Genomic DNA, 22,259 nt, shown 5'->3' with positions numbered 1-22,259 from the left:
CACAGACCTTTACCAGTAGGGAAGGCAGAGAGCAAACAGCGCTCAAACTGCAACCTGCAATTATAAATAATGGGAATTACACTTGGGAGTGTTTGATTTTCATCTTGTAAGACACAGCAACTGAAATAAATCTGAAGCTGACATCTCAGGTTGAGGAGAACTTATGTATGAAACATAAATCTTTGGAGAAGTGAGATTCTTTTTAATACAGAGGTTAAATCAGGAAACACTTTTTTAGACTAAATGATACTTGCTGTCCTTATGAGCAACATTTTAACTACTGTGCCACTGTAGGATCATCACTCAAATATCAGACTTGTAGATAAATTTGAAGAACTATTTAGTTTAAAGCTGTGTCAGACATTTTGCTGATAATTTGCTGATAATCTTGTTCTGAGAAATAAAAAGATATTCCAATGCACCTAAAATATCATGAGACATTCAAATAAATGTATAATATTCATTATACATTCAGATGACTATTATCATACTATATACTAAGAATAATTAGAATTACACTCTCAGGTATCTTGTGAAACAAGAATATTGACAAACTTAAAGTTCAGAGAGGTATGAAGCCCCGTGGTATGTGTGATAAACACCTTTATAATGTATACATGCTTGTTTGTAATTATCAAGCAAAGTATTCTGTCCTATAAATGCCTACTGGTGCTATGGATTAAAGAAATCCAGGAACAATCTAATAATTGCTATTGTTCAATACAATATATTGTCACCAGTATTAAAGAGTTCAAAAATCTCAGACGTTAAAAGAAAAACCTTTATGTGTATGGGTGTTTCACTTGCATATATGTCTGTACCACATGCATGCCTGGTACCTTTAAAACCCGTTGTGTTTGGGGGACCATAGTTATTTACTTCATTTCTATGGCTCCTCTCACTCCAGCACTTCCGATGTCCCTACTTCTCTCCTTGCAAATTCATGATTTTTTTCTTTAATTATAATGGTTACATGTACATGTATATTTACACACATCCTACTGAGTCTATTTAGTGTTGCTTTTATGTACCTGTATTTAGGACTGAACACATGAGCCTGGATAGCCTATCAGGGAATCTCCCTGTCTCAGCAACCATTGGTTACCTTAGTTCTTCATCTAGGGGTAGGACCTTCTGGGACTTTTCCTACCTACATCGGCATTGTCAGCTGCTGTTCTGATTACAGAAGTCCTGTTCAGTCAGCTGTATTGTTGCACTTTCACATGTGCAGCATCCCTGTCTTGTCTAGAAGACACTATCTTGCAGCAGGCATCCTTGTTCTTTGGGTCTTACAATCTTTCCGTCCTTCTTTCTTCATATTTTCTGGAACCTCGGTGTAGCAATTGTGTGGTAAATGACTCAATTAGGACAGAGCATCCCACCGTGAATTATTTTATGCATGTTGACTAGTTGTGGCTCTCTGTGATAGTCTCCATCTGCTGCAAAAGGAAGATTTTTTATGGTGAGGGTTAATAGATATACCGATCTGTGGGTTTAAGATTATTTTTAAAAACTTAAGCGGGGTGTGGTGGTGGCACATGCCTTTAATCCTAGCACTTGGAAGGCAGAGGTAGGTGGATCTCTGAGTTCAATGCCAGCCTGTTCTAAAGAGGAAATTCCAGGGCAGTCAGGGCCACACAGACAAACCCTGTCTTGGAAAACAAAACAAAACAAAACAAAACAAAACAAAACAAAACAACAACAAAAATATTAAGCTGCTCTGTCTTTTTTTAATAGTAATAAGAAAATGAACTAAAATATGAATAGGGCTTTTCACACACAGAGAGAGAGAGAGACAGAGAGAGACAGAGAGACAGAGAGACAGAGAGACAGAGATGGGGAGACAGAGGGTGGAGGAGAATGCACTCTGCAGTTTCCAACTGGATTCATGATAATGGCAAGGAACAGAGAGAATCTTCTATGTTTATGTCTCAGCTATTTCAGAAGGGATACTTTGACTTTTTTGCTTTGCTGTGATATTAAAATAGGCCAGGTTAGGGTAAAATAGTAAATTTTGTGGCTTTCAGAAACTCTTATTCCTATATTCCCCCATTATGTGGAATCAAGACACTAAGTACAGTCTATTGTTGATATATGGTAAAAGCCATGTTTTGTGAGAAAAATTCTCAACATATCACTTGGAATGCATTGTTAAAAAATACTACTTTCCCACATTTATTTATGTTTAATTAGCTTTTAAGCATTTATTTATATCAACATGAGGTTGTCTACGTTTCTCTTGTTCTCTGGGTTGTATTCTGTGCCATTTTTTGTTAGTTAGTTTTGTTTTGTTTTTGTTTTATCGATTAAAGTGCTCCCACAGTGGTAATTGAGATCCTTCAGGCAGGCTCTTTAAGACCTTTGACATGCCTTTGTTCTTTGGGTATTCTAGGCACATTTTTACTTTCTGCTGCTTCCCTAGTCTTATTGTGTGTGTGTGTACTTTACTTCTTAAAGCCAAATAAAATATTAAAAGCTCAAAAAAGAAAAATCTTATTTCATTATTGAAGATCAAACTTTGAATAAGAAGTGATAATTCACATTTTATTCAGACATCTCTCTGTTCCTTGGAATTCTTGGTGAAATTTTTATCTCTTCAGGCAAAAAATTTAAAGGCCTATAATTTATGTTGTTGTTATTACAACATATGCAATAGGAAATATCACTTTCTAAACCCCCCTTAGTGAATGGCAGGCAAAACATTTAATGATACCATTTCATTTTATGTAATTTTTAAAAAATGCTTAGGGCTTTCCATATTGATATAGAACTCTAGCCCTCAGATTGTATCCCTTCCACTAAGGACCTGGACATCTGCAGACAGTGGTTTGAGATGAGGATTCTCAGTTCCCCAGGTTCCAAACCACTGAGTCAGAAACAAGTGGAACCTGGTAATCTGTATCTAACAAGCCTTCCATCGAAGAAATGCATAGGTGTATCTGCCACTCATTCATGTATCTAAAAATATTTTTGAGAGCCTGGGGATGGCTTGGTTGGTAATGTGCTTGCTCCATAACCCATCATCCACATACCAGACAGGTCTGCAGTGTGTTCCTGTAAAACCAAAGGGGAAGAGGCAGAGACAGGAATAGCCCAGGAACTTACTGGACAGATAGTCTCGTCCAACTGGTCTTAGTGAGCAATTTTGTCTTAAAATATAAGGTGACGGGTGATAATGGAAGAGCCTTGACATCAACTTCTAGTCTTGATGTGTATTCACACACATTTGTACACATGGACATGTTCACACACAAATATTTTTGTTACCAAATATATATTACCTATTGTTCCAAGTGAATGAATGAGAAGCCAAGACAGTGATAGGCTAAGAGGCCCAAAGTTGCATATCTGAAGCACCTGTGGCTGAATGCCACTAAACTGCCTTCTATGTTAGAGGTGCTTCCATTCAAGCAGGGTAGGCAAGTTCTGAAGGCTTTCCTAGCATCTGATGAAAGGATAAATGCTGACGGTTGTGAGTTGATTCTGAGTGGAGCCAGAGAGAAAACCATTTTCCACTAGAGGCATCATTAGGAGTAAGCTTATCTGCTACACTAGAATTGAAGAACAGGAAGCAGACAGACAGAAAGGATCAAAGCAATGGGTTTGGAAATTGGCCATCAATCACATAGATCAGAATATATTTTATATTGTATTTATAAAACCCTTCCCATTACACAGCACAAAGCACAGGGCTCAGGTAGAAAATACGGAGTGTTTCCAGACGACCTCAGATTTCAGCCAAATTAGACCTTTTTCTGTTTGCTGACCCATGTCTCCCCCTTTGCTAATTGATGGTTGAGCTCTTTCTGCCACCTGGAACCCTTCTGTTCTGATTCTACATGTCAAGAGTCTATAAATCTCCTACTGCTCTGTAAAAAGCATGCTCTAATCAGTTCTTATGTCTCCTACAGTAGTGTACTGTCTCCTGTCTTCAGTGTCTCTATATCTGATATACATCAGATATACATGTAGGGCCCCATATACACACTGGCTAATGTTTAGAAGTATTAATTGTTACACCATTAGCCACCCATCAGCTCCATCTTTTCTGTTTAAGTTCACTCAATTACTAGTCAAATAGGGTCTTAACTTTAGTTAGCTAAGGTTCACACTTCCTACATGGCTTGGTGGCCCTTACAAGTGCTCTCTATCTTTATGTAGGCATATAGATTTAAAAAAAAATCACTGTGTGTTCATAGACCAGAACAGGCAGATATACCTGGATGGCCTTCTGTGATGTCTTCCTTTGTTTGTCTAGAGGTATTTCTGCACGGAATATGTTATCATCTATTGTTTTCATATGTCCCTGCCTCTTTGTCTTGCACAGTTAAAAGTGAGCCATATACAGTGTTTTGAATGAATGTTCATTAAGCATACAGTAAATCAAAAATAAAATAATAAACATCAAGAAATAGAAAGATGGCAAAACAGCATCAAATTCGAGGAGGTGCTCAAAACATCCAGCAGAAATAACTGGGGAAGCTTCTTTAAGGCAGCCAGCTGGAGTTTCCAATAGAGAGAGACCCTGGCAGAGTAAAGTGTCCCCTGGGGCCAGGCTTTCAATAAAAAGTTAATAGCAACAGATTAGAGATCTGTTCATCATCAAATCAGGGGCTTATAGACGTGCAGCAGAATCTGACTAGAGAAGTTGAGGGAGTCAGTTGAAGTTCCCCACTGAGCATTCTCCATGACTGAGCCCACAGCTTCTTTTACCTACTGGAGGCTCTTTTATATCATGGGAGAAACAATAGTAACCTCTGTTGAAAATGGTGCTCCTTCTGGGTGTTCCCAGGAGTACAATGATTTTACCCTTGGGTCATTTCGTTATTCTCCTTTCTTTCTGTTGTAGAGTTGGGGGCCAACCCATCTTCCCTACACGAGGCATTGGAGGACACTTGATGTAAACATGCTTGGGTCTGAAGTAGATGGGCCGATGCTGCCTCTAGAGCTGGCTTCTTGGTGAACTCAAACAGCACATGGTAATCCGGTAATCACCCAACACATTGAACATCACACTCTCCCTCCATCTTCTCCTTCAATATTTTGCTCACCACTTTGACTGACCTTCATCTTAGAGCTATGCTTGGGTTCTCCCTTTCCCAAGACATAGATAAAAACAAACAAACAAACAAACAAACAAAACCCTAGAATTCTTTATACACTGGAGTCCTTTGTGCATAGGTATCTTTGCTGTCCCCTTGAATGGACCCCAGGGCATCACAGATTAATTTCAACTTGTTCTGAAGTGAAGAGTGAGGGATTGTGGGGCATTAGTCACATAAAGTAGCCCCACTTTGCTGTAATGCAGACTGCCACAACTCACTGAGGCGACAGCCCTCTCCAAGAGTTTGTAAAGCAAAGTGACCAGCAAACCTCTGCCATGTTGTATCCCTAGCCGTTTTGGTTTCTGCATCCCTCTACTGAAAAAGCTATCTTTGTCAGAAATGCTCAGGACAGAAGGGGTTTGAGTCCCTTCTAGCCCCTCCCTGGGCAACCCTCCTGCTGTATCTCTCCTGTTTTCTCTGCTTTGCCATCCCTTATCTCTGCACTTGAGGTTTACATAGTCCTTTGTGCTTGGCCAGTTGCTAGCTCAAAGCCCATCTTTGAGAATGATATGGAAACACATTCTTTCTCTTTTAGGACTATGGCTTTTACAATGGGAAGATTGGAGTTTTCATCTGTGAACCCACTCCCTTAAAAACAATCTAGAAAATCTAGATTGCACATCGTAGAGACACCTCGTTCCTGGAAGCATTGAGAACCTCAGCTCAGTGTGTGGAGACTTACAGGACCGAGCTTTGAGAATGAAAAATAGTAACAACGACAAGCAAATAAAATGTATTGTTGCTATGACACCTCTTTTGTTTCATAATGTTTTGCTTCTTAGCTCACTTAAATATCTTATTTTCATATTCTTCTTTCTTCTCCTTCTCCTCTTCCTGTTCTTCTTTCTTCTTTCCTGTATCACCCAGATTGTCATGACATGAACCTGCAGACCTGTTTGTTGTATGTTACTGAGTTGTCTCTCCATATTTTGTTTTGAGTTTCTGTATAAAGTAGCTATTTGTTAATAAAAAGAAACCACTTTTGTGTTTTTCTTTCTTTTGAGTTATTTAAATCCTAGGTAGAAAATAAAATTATCTCTGGAATTCACCTCTTGTTCCCTGAAGCTTCAACTAGTTTTATTTATTGCAATGGTGATGAGAGTCCTCACCTGGAAACAACTATTTTCACAGAGGATGCAGACCCTCATTAGGCCCCGTTAATTAAAAGAGTGCTCCGATATGCTCGTCACTATTACCTTCCACTGTGTGCTCCTTCTCCCCCTCTGCTCTCGTGAATATGCATAAACTACACATGTAAGACCCAGAGGGGCTCCCTAAACACACTGGTGTCTGAAGAATAGTTCGGGATATAATAAGGATGGATGGATGGTGTCGGCCTTGTGCAGCATGTTTTCTGGAGTCTCTGAAATCTACTAGAGTACCGCTCAACACAAGATCCTAAAACACTTGTGGATATCAAAGGAAATGCCTACCTACTTACAATGTTGACAGAGCCACACACCGTTGGGTATTGTATTGACTTCTGTTTTGTAGGTGTAGCATGTCCTGAAATCCTGAGCATTTTAATTCCCACCATTTCTCTCTTTGTGCTTAAAATAAAACTTTGGGTTGAAATCACCACTTTATGTACAGATATGAGCTTCTCATGCCACAATCCCCTTCAACACACCGGGCATCACATTCCCTTCCCTGACTAATGGAGTTAGTATACACTGACTGAAGCATCAAAGGGACTGCCAGAGAGAAAAAGAAGTAGCATCTGCTTTGTGTTTTTCTACTTCAGATTTTTGAACTTGGTGTGTGTCAGGCATTTAGAGATGGAAGGACATCATTTAATGAGAACTCATGCTGAGAACATGAAGAAATATAAATATGACAGGCTGTTTCCAATTAGAGGAGAATCAATTTCTATCTTCACTCAAGAAAACAAACAGGAATCTTTCTTATGCTAATAAGAGGTTCTTTCAGCAGTGAGATGGGAAGTAAAAGGAATGATGCCTCTGCCCAGTTATACCCTCAGAAGCCAGGACAGAGCAAGGACACTAACACTACTCTCAAGTTGCAGGTGTCCACTCTATCAAAGATAGACAGGAAACATCTGAAAATCCAGACTGTGACACAGGACAGTGGAAAGCAGGTAAATCAATGTCGCTCTGTTTTTCAGAGCAAAGATAGGTCCATTTGGAGTGTGTGTATGTAGAACACATGAGATTGTCAATCAGAAGTTCGGTGACTCTACTGCTAAGTTCTGGGAATTCTTAGACATCAGGAATGCTAATCATCATATAGCATAGACAGTCATCAAGAGGCAGAAGAAAGGACCATTTATTTAATGAGCAACTGGACATCCCAACCCCCACTGTCCCTGCAACAAATGAAATGATTATCTTTTCTATCTCCTTTGGGAGTTGAAAGATGTTTCTCAGAAGTTCAAATAGTCTTGAAGTTGCGGGTACCAAGCACGGGACGGGAGGGCAGTGGCTTGGTTATGTAAAGAAGAAAAGAATACAAGAAAGTCTTGGGTGTTGTTGCATTGTTTAAACTGAACCTAGCAGCAGCCAGGATTTTCCCCCAGTGAGACTGAAGGTGTTATTTCCTAGGAAACTCAGAACCTGATGACCTGAAGTTAAGAGAGTAGGGTTCTTCTCCAATATTTCACTGTGAAATCAGCCCTACTGCTGGATTCAATGTTTTGCCTCCAAAACCCAGATGTAGGCAGTAGGCATTTGGGAGGTGGCTCCTCCTTCTGTATGAGATTAGTGACCTTAGTAAAGAGCCTCAGTAGAGGAGTTCGTTTTGTTCTTTTCTACTCCACTTTAATGTAAGATAAAAATAAAGAAAGAATTTGGAAGACCAGGATTTTAGTTCTTGTAATAAAATGTCTAAAAAATGTAAATAATTAAAAAATATGTGAAGAAGCTATATTTTCCAACTACTATTATCTATAAAGAAACCATTTCTAGATAAGTTAATTAACAAAAGGTAGATATATACTTATCTAAAAACAGCAATTTTCTAAATATAGAAACCATAGGTGACAGGGCTTGGAAAATGATTCAGATGCATGTGCACAGATGCAAACACACACACAATTAAAAGTAATAAAATAAATACATAATACCCTACAAGTGCTAAGTAATGTAAATAAGATCTTACAAAAATAATTTGATTTAAATTAATGAGCATAAAATGTGGAAGGAGACAAAACATACATTTAGAGAAGGTAGAAACGGTGAGGTGTAAAGCAGGGAGATTATTAATTTTTCTTTATGTATGTTTAGTGTATGGTTTATTAAAAGGAATACACTGTACTTGTATAAATAAAAATTAATTTCATGAGGCCTGAGCTCTGAGCAGATTCTGGGTGGCAGCTCTGCCCCCAATCTCACAGAACCCAGAGGAAGCAGGGCTCCCAGGAGCTCTAACCCGGGCAGTATCTTAGGTAAGCAGACAGCAATGCTCACCCCAAACGGGGACCCACAAGGACCCAGGAAGTCACTCCTGAGCACTCACTTCAGAGCACTGAGCAGATTTTGGGCCCCAGCTCTTACCCCAGTAATAACACCCATCCCACACAGTTCTGAAAAAACCAAGATAATAGGAAAGACAGGCTCCAGTCAGAGACAGGACAGGTAGCACTAAGGAGATCCACCCCTATTCCCTGGGCTTGGGGATTTAGTGGTTAATATTGGACTGCCTTTCTAGGGAAAAGTAATGGTTTTGTTGGAACAGGGAGGATTAGCTAGGATTTATTGCATAGCCATAACCTATTGGTAGAAATATGTATAATTGTTATTAAGATGACGTTATAATTTCTTAAATGGTACAAAATTTACTTTTATTTTAAATTTAAGGTTTTCATTGGTATTAGCTTCTTATTGATATAAAAGTGAGATTAATATTGTTACTCTCAGGCATTGTGCCTGTATAACACATTTAGGAATACAAGGCTTAGACCCTGTCCTTCTTTAACTTTTCTAACTGATTTGAGATGTTAGCCTGTGAGTTAAGGGCCTATAGTACATTCATGGCTCTGAGTTTATTATTAGGGTGTTTTCTGTATTTTACTTAGCTGAGAGGAGTTAACAAACAATAGTCCAGATTGCCTTACATGGATAGTTAGTTTTCAAAACGTCAGAAGTCCGCAGAATTGACGTTACAAACATTTCTGTATTAGTGTCCATTTTGATTAGAGACATGTCTGTTCCTGACAGCTTCCTGTCTTGGATTCTAAGAAGAAATTGAGCATCTTTGGAGTTACTCCAGTTGTGGTGAGACAGCCACTAGACAAGAATTGCCTCTTTTCATCTACAGACAAATCACTGTCCAGAAAAGGACACACTTGCAGAATAGTCGACTGATTATATCTGCCAAGACAGAGTAATCAGCCCTTAATAATTCTGCATCACAATGTCTGTCAGATGATCCTGGGCCAGAAGGCTGACGATCGAATGTTCCAACGTTTTGTAGTATAGGGACTGTCCAGGTGCTCAGCGGTCTCTATAATTTGGCTAAGTTTTAGAAGCTATGCTTAGTGCTTCCCATAATTTCATTTAACTCAGTCATTCTGGATTGAAGACTTATAGTCTGATAGCCAATCCTGGCTATTTACTTTGAGAGAAAAGGTTTGAGAGGATGGTTTTCAGCTGACATTCATTCTAAAGCCAAGAAAAAAAAGCCAGGTTCAGAATTAAGTCTTTTAGTTAGGAGGGACAACAGACATTCTGTTTAGTCAACAAAATGATGGACTGAGTATTAGGTCGATCTTGTATCTTACTGACACAAATTGGTATAGCTATGCTCTAATTGTATTCTAAGAGAAACGTTTTATTTTAACAGGAAGGGTGATATGTAGGAGGAGCTAAGCTGGGAGGAGTAAGGAGAGGAAGATAAGGAGTAAGGAGAGGAGAAGAAGGAGAGGAAGAGCTAGGTGACAAGAGGTGGGGGACATGGAAGTAGATGTTTGCATGTCTCCACCAGTCAAAGATAGTTGATATATCTAGATTGGGTATTGGGTCACATTTCTGATTGTATGGGCATCTTGTTATTGAGCATTACCAAACTTATAAAGCCTTTGATTAACATTAAAAAATAGTATAAAAGCAAAAAGGAGAAGTGGGGATGGGATAGGGGTTTTCTAGGGAGGGAAAATGGGGAAAGGGGATGGCATCTGAAATGTAAATAAAATATCCAATAAAAATTTTAACATTAAAAAATCATAATGATAAACTTTCCTAACATTTTATTTTTGTTACTTTAATACATATATAAAAGTTGGAAAAGTTTTACAACAAAAATCTGTATGACCAGCATTAATTTGTCCTACTTTTTGATACATTTGAAGTAAATTGTGGACTTTAGTTTTCTTTTGATTCCTTAAACATACAGTTATATGGCACTTAATGCTATTTTAGAAAGATTTTTAAAAGATATATTTATTTTTATTTTATGTGTATGCATGTTTTGCCTGTGTATATGCATGAGCCTGGTGCTCACAGAGCCAATGCATATCCCTGAACTGGAGTGAGGGATGGGTGTAAACTACTGCCTGCGTGCTGGGATGTGTCCCGGGCCTTCTGCAAGAGTAGTTAGTGCTGTAAACCACGGAACTGACTCTTCAGTCCTTTTTAATAACGTATTTGTCAATAGCAGACTATATACAGGCCCATGTTCCTGTGAAATTACATCACCCAGCAGAGCTGTAACCAGTTCAGTTTGTGTGAGAACACCCTATGGCATTTGCACATAAACAAAGTCCCTTGACTCGTTTCCCAGAGCGCATCCCTTGCTATTAAGTAATGCTTGACTTCCTGTCACAGTTTCCTATTTGCTTATGTTTAAAGTGACTTTTTCATTATAAAAGTCATATTTGTCCATTGTAGAAAATTGTAGCTACAGTTGCAGATACAAAGTTCCCACATCTATTGCCCCAGTAGCATGTTGTATGCTGTGTTAACAGCACCTCATTTAATACTTCTAAAATTGAAAGAAACTAGACTTTCTATATTTCATAGATGAGGAATGTATAAAGAGGCCACTCCAGCTCCACCGACAGCAGAGTCAGGGTGTTCACCTGTGTGAACTCCTGTAGTCTGAACTGTGTGCCTTCCCCCATTTCTGCTTTTCTTCCTACCCTTCTTCTCCTGAGTACTCACTGTTGACTCAGGTATCTAGACTCTTCTCAGGGTTCATGCATTCCCATGAATAAGTAATTGTGTTTTTACGTGCTGATTTGCAGTAAGCCCTTCTCCATGTATGCTAACCTTTTTCTTCATCAGCTTGTCAAGTGAGGGTGCCTTCCTTAAGAATTACTGTATCCTTGAGATTATCAACTTCGAGGATACAAATCTTCCTTTCTGTGAGCTGTAGATTACATCCTTAGGGCCACACCTATAATAACCGGGCAAAAGATTATATATACCTTCCACTACCAATAAATCATGCATAAATTTGTCGTGCAGGAGGCGCTTCTGCCACATATACACCAATGTGCATTATAAAATATTTTCTAATTGGTGAAGTGAGATTTTCATTTTGTTAAGCAGTTTGCTGATTTCTAACATGGGTGGCACTGCTTCCAAGTCCTTCATCTTGGCTTCTCCGGACATCCCTCCCCTCTCCCTGCCCCGCCCCTTCCCTCTTCCCCTTCTCTGCCCCGCCCCTTCCCTCTTCCCCTTCTCTGCCCCGCCCCTTCCTGCCCCCTTTCCCCGCCCCTTTCCTGCCAGCCTATGCTCATACACTCTTTTAGTTTACACTAAAGTGATGCTGACTGAACTTATGTTTTCTAAGAGGTGCAGAAGAGGCTGTCATACCTTTCTTTTGTGCCAGGAGAAAGGTTTGTGTTTTCACTGTAAGATTGTGAGGAAAGAGAAGATTTTAGAATTAATTTGTGCCTAGGCTTCCAGAGCTTTGACAGATGTGTTCCTGGGAGACTGACCTAAGCAAACTGAAAGAGTGATTTCAAAGAGTGGCTTTGAAGCAACAACCCTAGTGCTGCAGCAGGGGGATGCCCCAAGTTCGTTGTTTATGAATGGGTCACTGAACAGAGAGCAAAGCACCCCAGGAGAACCTGTACACTTTGGGGATGACAGTAATGAAAATCAAGCTAGACTAAAGGAATCTTCAGGCTAGTAATTTATCTCTCTCCCTCTGAGAGCAATCCCTACCCTTTTGATTCACCTTGCTTGACTTTGAGGAAAATTAAATGTATGCAGTCCAGGAGGCCTTGAGTCATGGTCTTAGTTAGGATTTCTATTGCTTTGATGGAATAGCATGACTAAAAACCAAGTTTGGAAGGAAAGGCTTTATTTGGTTTACACATATTGCTGTTCATCATTGAAGGAAGTCAGGACAGGAACTCACACAGGGAAGAAACCTGGAGGCAGGCGCTAATGTGGAAACCAGGGTAGGGTGCTGCTTACTGGCTTGCTTCTGTGGGCTTGCTTAGCCTGCTTTCTTATAGAATCCAGGAACACCAGTTGAGAGATAGTCCCATCCAGAATGGGCTGGGCCCTCCCTCATCAACCACTAATTAAGAACATGCCTAATAGACAGATCTTATGAAGGCATCTCTCAATTGAGGTTCTCTCCTTTCAGATAACTCTAGTTGGTGTGTCAAGTTGACATAAAACCACCAACACAGCCATGTTCTGTGTAACTGGGAGTCCCTGCACCTCACACAGTGGTAGGAACTGTAGATAGAGGTTCATTATTGTGGCTTAGGCAAAATATTAGGTCAAAATTCATTTAAAATTCTAACTCTTTTCATTTTCCATGGAGTTTGCATATGAAAACACAAGCCATAGAGAATGAAGCCAGAAAGGGATTCCCTAAATGCTCGTCTTACTCGATCTTGGGCGACCATCATCTTCACTCTGCTCCATTTTTTTTTCCCCCACAAAAAGTAAATCTACACACACCATACAAATGCTAACAAAAATATATCAAGACTGCCCTTTGGTGAGAATCTGTTCTCTTGGGCAGCAAGTTTCTGGTAACCCGAGATGCCCTTGTTTGTAGACCGCTTTTTATGTTAGTGGCAGCAGGTATGTGAGTTCTGTGTTGGTGCATTCCCAGATTCAGCCTTAAAAGACTGGGCAGCAGTTTAGTAGTGCTTAGAACTCAAAGCTGGAGCTGAGTGTTCCAGATCCTCAAAGAGTTACAGCACAAGAGAGCTGGCTGCGTGTGCCTGATCATATATGTGTCAACATTTGTTCCAGGCTAGTGTGGCCCTTGGCTTAGTGTATGTAACTTAATGTCTACGAGTGTGGACGTATTACTTCCTGGTGATACCATTGAAGAGACTCTACAAAGAGAGATTGTACAAGAAAAACTTGCATAATGAGATAGTATTCCCTCATCTGAACTTCAGTGGGCAGGAAGGGGTGTTCTGAAACAAATTTGAGGTTAGTTATTATAGTCAGCTGAGTTGTGTTGAGAAGAGAAGACCAATGTGTTCAAGGTTTTCAAAGCAGGGCATGAAAAATGTCTCCAATACTGGAGAATAATACCATTGTATCTCTTGCTGGTTTGAAATTCTTGGCATGTTAATTAGTTTATAAAAAACGGGCCTTGCCAATGTCACAAGGCAAGTTCTGAAAGCCTAAGGCTTTTAAACTTGAAGGAGCACAGTGAAGGACGAGCCTCATACAGAACGTTCGGAGTGTATTGCAGAAAGTGACAAAAGTTGATTAATTACTCATATTAAAATTAAATTGCAATGATGGTATTAACATTCTGAAAGCAGCCACTTCCTTCAGTTTGCCTCTTACAGCTCAGAGCCCATCTTCCTCACCAGTTCTCTCTTAAAAAACTACCTCTGACCCCCTTTGTAGCCACTTCCCCCTGCCCCATACCATAAACATCTGTGATTCACTTATCTAATTAATATTTATCTCTTGATTGAGTTTCTTAGAGAATTCAGTGGCAAAAAGGAGCTTTTGAATTGAATTGAATTATTAAATTGAATTGAAATTTTAATTTTTAAAAAATGGAAGATGGTGAAGACCCCTATCTCCTTTCCTGTCTGTACCTCCACCTGGGCCAATCAGCCTGCCCACTCCTCCCCCACATCCCACAGCTTGCCTGTCTCCCAGGAGATCTGCTGTAACCAGGGCCACAGGTGAGACCCCTGCCCAAATAACTGCTCCAGATGGGACTCCCAGACCGGAAAAACATGGATGGTATATACTCACTGATAAGTGGATATTAGCCAAAAAGTTCAGAATACTCATAATATAACTCACAGGTAGTAGAAAGCTTAACAAGAAGGAAGACCCAAGTGTGGATATCTGAAACCCACTTAGAAGGGGAACAAAATATTCATGAAAGGCTGAGGGAGGGAGGAAACTGGGTGGGAGAAGGGAGAGGGGAGGGGAAAAGGAGGGGCAGGACCAGGTATGGGGAGAGACAGGAGGGAATCCCAAAGGGCCAGAAGAATGAATTGAAATATGCAGCAGTAGGGAGTAGGGAACAGGGGGAACCTCTAGAAAGTCCCAGAGAGAGACCTGGGATGTGAAAGACTCCCAATGGGGATGACATTAGATGAAATGCCCAACAGTAGGGAGATGGAACTGGAGGAGACCACCTCCAGTAGATAGACATGGCCCCCAGTTGAAGCAGGGGGCCACCTGCCCATCTTCAAAATTTTTAACCCAGAATTGTTCCTGTCTAAAGGACAAAAATGGAGCAGAGACTGAAGGAAAGGCCACTCAGTGACCAGCCCAACTTGGGATCCATTCCACGCATGCACACCAAATCCTGACACTGTTACTGAGACTATATTATGAGTGCAGACAGGAGCCTGGCATGGCTGTCCTCTGAGAGACTCTACCAGCAACTGACTGAGAAAAATGCAAATACTTACAGTCAACCATTGATTAAGGTCAGGGACCAATATGAGAAAGAGTTAGAGGAAAGACTGAAGGAGCTGAAGGGGATGGCAACCCCATAGGAAGAATAACAGTGTCAATTTGCCCCAACTCTTTAGAGTTCCCAGAGACTAAACTAAAAACCAAGGAGCTTACATGGACTGGCCCCAGCACACATGCAGCAGAGGACTGCCTTGTATGGCCTTAGTGGGAGAGGATGTGCTTAATCCTGTGGAAACTTGATGCTCCAGGGAAGAGGGATGTTGGTCGGATGAGGTAGGGATGGGTAGGCAGGTGGGGGAAGCACTGTCTCAGAGGCTGGGAGGAGGGGGAATGAGTGAGGAACTTGGGGAAGGGGGATGATGACGGGGGTGAGGACAACTGTTAGAATGTAAATAAATGAAATAATTTAATAAAAAATGGAAGATAACAAGTTCTGATCTTGGGCAGGATGTTTGCAAAATTTCTATTAAGTAGAATGTTGAAAGATATCATCTCATATGAATACCACACTGATTCCATCAAAATGTTCCCCAGGCAATTAAATTTAAGAAAATAGACTTCCTATAGCTATTTTGGTTACCAGTGTGATGTACTCTCAAAAAATTACCTTAAGCTAAGCTTAAAGTTTTAAAAAATATACAAATAGTTTATTACTGCCAAAGATGGACTTTGGCATCCATGTGGTGGGTAAACTGAGGCAGGCAGTCTTTGGGGGTTGTGCTTAGAGCTACTGACAGAGATGGATCCAGATACCTACAGGGGCTGCTAATGGCAGCCAGCAATTATAGAAGTTACTCAGCAGAGTTTTCTCTAAGGGAACAAAGCTTAATTTACTGGGGCTGGCACTCCCTGTGGCCAGCAGAAAAACTGTGAACTCTTCTAAACACACACATACAAACACTCACACACGGAGTGGATGAAACTAAAGGCAGTTCAATAACTTCATAAACACAAACATATACATGCATGCATATATACATACATATAGACCTACAGATTTACATAAACACATTCACACATAGAATAGTTAGAGCAAAGCTCCAGCAATCAGGCTTCAAGCATTTCACACATACATACATACATACATACACACACACACACACACACACACACACACACACACACACACAATTGGTGGATGGAACAAGCTTTAACACATAGACTCAGACAACAAGCTTTACATACATACATACATACATACATACATACTGTCTTGGGCTGAGCCAATGAAAGACCTATATACTTCGTGGCCCAACAAGGGAGATGAGGCTGTGTTATTCATGCATTGTTCACCATCTTGACAGTGCCTCTACCCTCCAACCTTACAAGTGTCTCAACTGTGGTTAATTATAGGAAGCTTCCTTTGGTCTTATATTATATGACCAGTTTACAGATTTGCCATGGCATAGAGTTAACTATCTCAGCCTCCTATATGAGCAGTGCAGTCTTTCTTAGTTACTCTAGACTTAGCTCCTTGTCTATGTTATGAAGTTGCAACAAGAATAGTTTTATGTTCAGGGGTTAACACAACATGAGGGCAGCATTAGGAAGGTTGAGAAGCACTGCCTTAGGAGGTCAGCTTCTACAAGAAGCCTAATATTTTTGTACAGTTAGCTGCCTGATTGCCCTATTGGGTTTCCTCTTATCTGATTGCTCCCTCCCCTACACTCACTATCAATACGATCTCCTAGCCCCTTTCACAAACCCTCAGTCACTGATAACCCTGATTGTCTTTATATCTGAAAGGTCAACATTTTAGCTTCTGTAGAAAAGTGAAAACATGCAGTATTTGTTTTTCTCTCGCCTGACTTATTTCACTGCACATAATGTGTTCCAGTTCCACCCTGTTGCTGCAGATAACAGAATTTCATTCTTTTATGGCAGAGTAATATGCCACTGTGGATATGTACCATGTTCTCCTTCTCAGTTAAGTCTGTAGACAGCCTAGGATGATCCATGTAGGGTGATATTTAGAAAGCGGCGCCCCATCCAGCTTGTTCCCTGGTAGCCACCATGTTCCCACTGCTCCTTGGCTCTGTCCGGCTAGCTAGATGCACAGGTCCTGGCACTCACAAGATGCCAGCATAGGGGATGGTTCTGCCAATCCACCACAGTGCATCCACAAAGCTTGGCTGAACCCCAGACAATATCTGCCATCCTCACAGTACGGTAGAAATGAGACTCTTAAAGCTTAATGATTATCTAAAGGATTTATATATTTAGAAATGCTCAATAGACAAGATGCCCACACAATTAGAGTTGTTACCCAATATCTAAGCTTTTGATAGAAGTTGCCACCCGGGACAGCTTTCGACCCATCTGTGGTTCTCCCTAGCTGATAGGCTCCTTCTCTCTTCCCCTTCCTCTCTTCCTCCTCTCCCCTTTCTCTTTTTCTCTCCTCCCCTTCCTCTCCTCCCAGCTCCACCTCCTCTTCTACTGCCTAATTACTGAGCTCCACTTTGAATACAATGTAGCAGAATAAGTATCCTGCTACAGATCCATATCTTGTTTAGTGTGGATGGTACTTCAGCAAACAGAAAGCATCGTTTTAACACCTCTGGAAAATAATTCTCTTTTGAGGAGCATCCAAAATGTCAATCATACTGAATGCAGGATGCACACTTTTTTTTTTAAAATTAAACACTTAAATTTAATGTAATGTACTTTATTCTTAGTCTTTCTGTTGTAACCCTGGCTGGTATGTAATTCACTATGTAGATGAAGCAGGCCTTAAACTCACAGAGATCTGCCTGCCTCTGACTTCTGAGTGCTGGCTACTTTAAGATAATTTTAATTGACACGCTAATTGTAAATATGCACGAGGCTTCAGTATGGCATTTCAATACATGTGTTGTGCCAGAAAAATGTCTGTGGACCCCCAAAAAGACCACCAAAGGAGCTGACTCCAATGCAGTCACACTATTCAAGCTTGAGCTTGGGCCACACCATCGCAGAACTGGAGCTGGCCCTGAGCCTAGTTTCAGGCAAGCATTTGTAGAAGCAAGAAGAAGGTATGGGGGGTGGGGTGGGGGGGCGCTAACATTATGGCCTTTAACATAATAATCAACTGGCTGGTGCTGGGAGCCAAACCATAAACTCAACTTCTGCTTATTTCCTGATTGGTAGATATTAGGAAGTGATGTGCCAGGGGCAGGCTTGTAACCTGGGAGGTAGATGTAGATTTGTTGGGGAATAACCTAGAAACTGGTGCTTGTTGGGGGTGGGGTGTAACCCGGAAACTAGTGTTAGGTACTGGCCTGTTAGTTAACTTGAGTTCAACCCTAGGTCAGGTTTTCTAAGATGGAATCTTAAAAAAATCTTAAATTTAATTTCAATTAAAATTCTGAATTTCAAGTACATTCTTCAAATTCAAAACAATATTTCCCACTGAAAACTTATAGTTACCGACAACAGCATAGTGTACTCTCTCTTCCCTGTTTGAAATATTTTAAACACAAAGTAAAGTACTGAGTTTTCCCAAATAATGACAAAAGGGAAGTATCAGAAAGGGTCTGTGTCTTTGTCTCTACCACCCCTGTGCCCGCGTGATTTGTAGTGAATTTTCTATAGCCAGTACATACCTGCCTCACTTCATCCATCTCACTTCAGTGAAGGAATGCCAGCCTTCCAACAAGGCTCACGTTTCAGCTGCCAGTTCACTCTATTAAATGTGAGCGATTGTGAGATTGTTGATTTCCAGCCAGCGTTTAACTCCTCAGACACTGTATGCACAACCAGTGCTTGGCACAATTCTTTATTTAAATGTTTGGTCGAGGTTGATCTTTGCACCTCCATTATCCAGCTCAGGCACAGATAAAGTGCATAGCCTATATTACCCAGTGACAATTCACATGACATTTTACAGAAAAGGAAACTGGCTAAGAAAGATTAAGTACAGCGAGTCTGTGTAGGTATTTGCCTGCATGCATGGTGTACATGCCTGGTGCCTAAGGAGGCCAGAAGAAGACATCCTGGAACTGGAGTTGTAGATGGTTGTGAGCCGCCATGTGGGTGCTGGCAATCGAATCTGTGTCCTCTGCAGAAACAGCAAGTAGTCTTAACTACTTAGCAGTAAATCATTGAGTCTTAGACACGCAGCTAGTAGGGTGCCAAGGATGATCTTACCATCATAGAGAAGAACGTGGCTTTGATTAAATCAAAGATGTTCCTGAAACAGTGACTCCATCAAAATCTCCACAAAAAGGAACGTGTGGAGAAATTTCACAAAATTTGCTTGAACTTCCACTGCCAGAGGTAAATTGCCAAGGATCGGACTCTGGAAAATGACCCAGTCTTTGAGAGAAGTGTGGTTATTAGTTCATAACAGAACAAACTTACTACATAAGTTATAGGACGAGGGGAAGGCAAACACCATTGGAAATAGTCTTGATAAGTTTTTCTCTTTAAAGAACAAAGAAACAGTGCACTTTGAGCTGTATGTGTTGATACATATGTGTTGTAAGGCCAGCCCTGGGGTGGCTGAGGTTGGGAGATTGTTAGATTAAGGCCAGCTTCAACTGCATAGCAAAACCCTGTCTCTAAACAAACAAACAAACAAAATAATGAAAAAAAAAACCCCAACAACCAAACTCTTCGTATATGTTCACTTTAAATTCATCATGTTTCCAACCAATAAACTACAGCCTACTCAATAATAGCGAAATTTTTATATTATTATCTTTTAAATAACCTATACATGTATGGAGAAAGAATTTTGAAAGTTACAGACGACCCTTCCTTTTGCCCACCGAGAGAGAAGATCTTCCGGTATGGTTTCTGCTTTCACGACCATGGCTACCATTCGGTCCACTGTGTCCTGCAAGCCTGCCTTTGCAAGCAGGGACTGGTGAAACCTCTGAGGAAGGTGATAAAAATTGCTCTGCTCTCCATGAGCCAGAACAGCACACGAGTCAATGCCAGCTCACTATGAGATAAACACATTTAGAGTCGTGTCTGTGTGGTTGGGAATCCTCTGAATTAATTTCCATATGCAATGTTTATTAAAGGATAAGCAATTCAGTTTGTGCTAATTCCAAGCTCTCCTGTGTAACATTAAAACTCAGTGGTAATCCTAATAACTGTTTAGAATTTGTAGCAAGAGTTTTTTTTTTTAGAAAGACTTAAGTTTATCATTGTTGTTAAGAGTTAGTGATTTGTGGGATTTTGAAAAGGCAGTTGAGATTTTAGTCAGTTTTAGTATCGTTTTAAATTTTCTATCAATTTGCCTACTTTGTGCCTTGTACCTGGTTAGACTTTTCCCATAGTTTGGCATAGGAGAACAGCTGGAGGCATCCTTGAGGAGGCAGTGGTGGGAAGGCAGCAAGGTAACTCAGAAAAGGACCTGAGCTGGGTGGTTGTGATGGAATTTGCTTAGGTTAGGCTAACTTTCTGTAATGATGGCTGGGTGTCATCCATCTCTGAGATGACTGCCCTTAAAGTTCCTGCCAAGGTTTCCTGAATCTTCCTTGCTCTGCCCTGTGAATGTATTGATTGGCCCTCAGCCTGTCATCAACCTTCCAGCAATTTCCTATCTGTAGAACCCCAGTTGGGCTTGATAGTCTAAAAGGTGTAACCTTTCAGTCTTACAGGCTGTGAGTAAAAGACTTCAGAGAATTTCCTAAGAGCTAACATCTTTCAACATCTAACATTTTAAAACACATATGTATGTGTGCATGTTTGTGAGTATGCAGGTATACTCATGTGTGCATGTATGTGGAAGCCAGAGGGAAATCTCCAGTGTCATCCCCAGATACGCAATCTAAATCATTTGAGTCAGGCTCTCTTACTAGCCTGGGGATCACCATAGATTAGACCATCCAGTCCAGCCATTCTCAATCTGTGGCTCTCTACCCTTCTAGGCGTGAAACAACTCTTTCACAAAGGTCACATATCAGATATTTACACTTCTATTCGATAACAGTAGCAAAATTACAGTTACGAAGTAGCAACAAAAGTAACTTTATGGTTGCAGGTCACCCTAACATGAGGAACTGTATTAAAGGGTTGGAACATTAGTAAGGAAATATTAGTCTAGTCAATGAACTGCAGTGATCCTCCTGCCTCTGCTTCCCCAATTCTGAGATTACAAATGCATGTCTCCGTGATAGCCTTTTTATGTAAGTGATAGGAGTCAAATGTAGGTTCCTGTGATTGTGAGACTGGCAGGTTACTGATGGATCTAAATCCCTAGTCCTCAGTTATTACAGTAGGGATTTTTGTTTTGCCTCTGTCCTGAGATATTTTTCTTTCTGAAATGACTGTGTGTTAGGTCAGCCTTCATAGAAACCTTCTCTATGTTTGAATCAGTCAGAACACTGAAAAACACATTTTAACTTCTGAATGCTCAGAATGACAATGATGTAATTAGGCCAGAAGTTGCAGATAAAAGGCCGTTGATCTAGTCACACCAGAGACACATTTGATTTGGCTCATACAGGTTTTTAAAGATTGTTCACTTGTTGCTAATATTTTAAAATGTCACAAAAATAAAAGCTTTTTCAAAATAAGAAAAAAAAAATCCTTTGTGTTCTCCCTCATATGAGGACCCTAGCCTCCAATGTGTGTGTATGTGTGTACATATAAATATATGTATAGATACACACACATATAAGCAGTTGTTAAGCATGAACAAAGTCTAACAAACTTAGAAAGGAGCCCTAGAGAAGGCAATATTAGGCAACGAGGAGGGACAGAGCATGGGAAGAGCACATGGATCATGGAAGAGAATATAAAGCTAATGTTTTTCAAGTTTCAATTCTAGCATCAGTTTTTTTTTTTTTTTTTTTTCAGTGATGGCTCTGTGAATTCAACTTTCTGTGTCTTGAGGTAGCAAGGGCCATTTTTATCAAAAGAATCCAACACATTATTCTTATGAAGCAGTAATTAGAAAACTTGTGCTGTTTTGGTTCCACTGACCACAGTGAAATAGAAATTAGACATGACCAGTCAAGATATGTCCCATTGAGCCATTTAGCAAAAGAGAGTAAAAGAAAATTTCTTCTGGGGAGAAGCCTTGTAATCTGAAAGTTTCTCTTTATTCTTTTTGGGTCTTTTGGGGTTTTTCTCTTTCTTATTTATTTATTTATTTATTTATTTATCACTCTAATCCCAGCTTCTACTTTCTCCTCTCCTCCTCTCTTCCCAGTCCCTCCCTCTCAACTCAGCATCCTCTATGCCACACTCCCTTTCTCCTCAAAGAAGGGGAGACCTCCCATGGATATCAACCAACTTTGGCATTTCAAGTTCTGGCTCATCTTCTACTGAGGCTAAACAAGGCAGTCCAGTTAGGGGAAAGGAGTCTAAAGGCAGGCAACAGAGTCAG

The sequence above is a fragment of the Arvicanthis niloticus genome, chromosome 21 (genome assembly GCF_011762505.2).
Source record: "Arvicanthis niloticus isolate mArvNil1 chromosome 21, mArvNil1.pat.X, whole genome shotgun sequence".
NCBI classification, from domain to species: domain Eukaryota; kingdom Metazoa; phylum Chordata; class Mammalia; order Rodentia; family Muridae; genus Arvicanthis; species Arvicanthis niloticus.
This window is presented reverse-complemented; position numbering follows the sequence as displayed.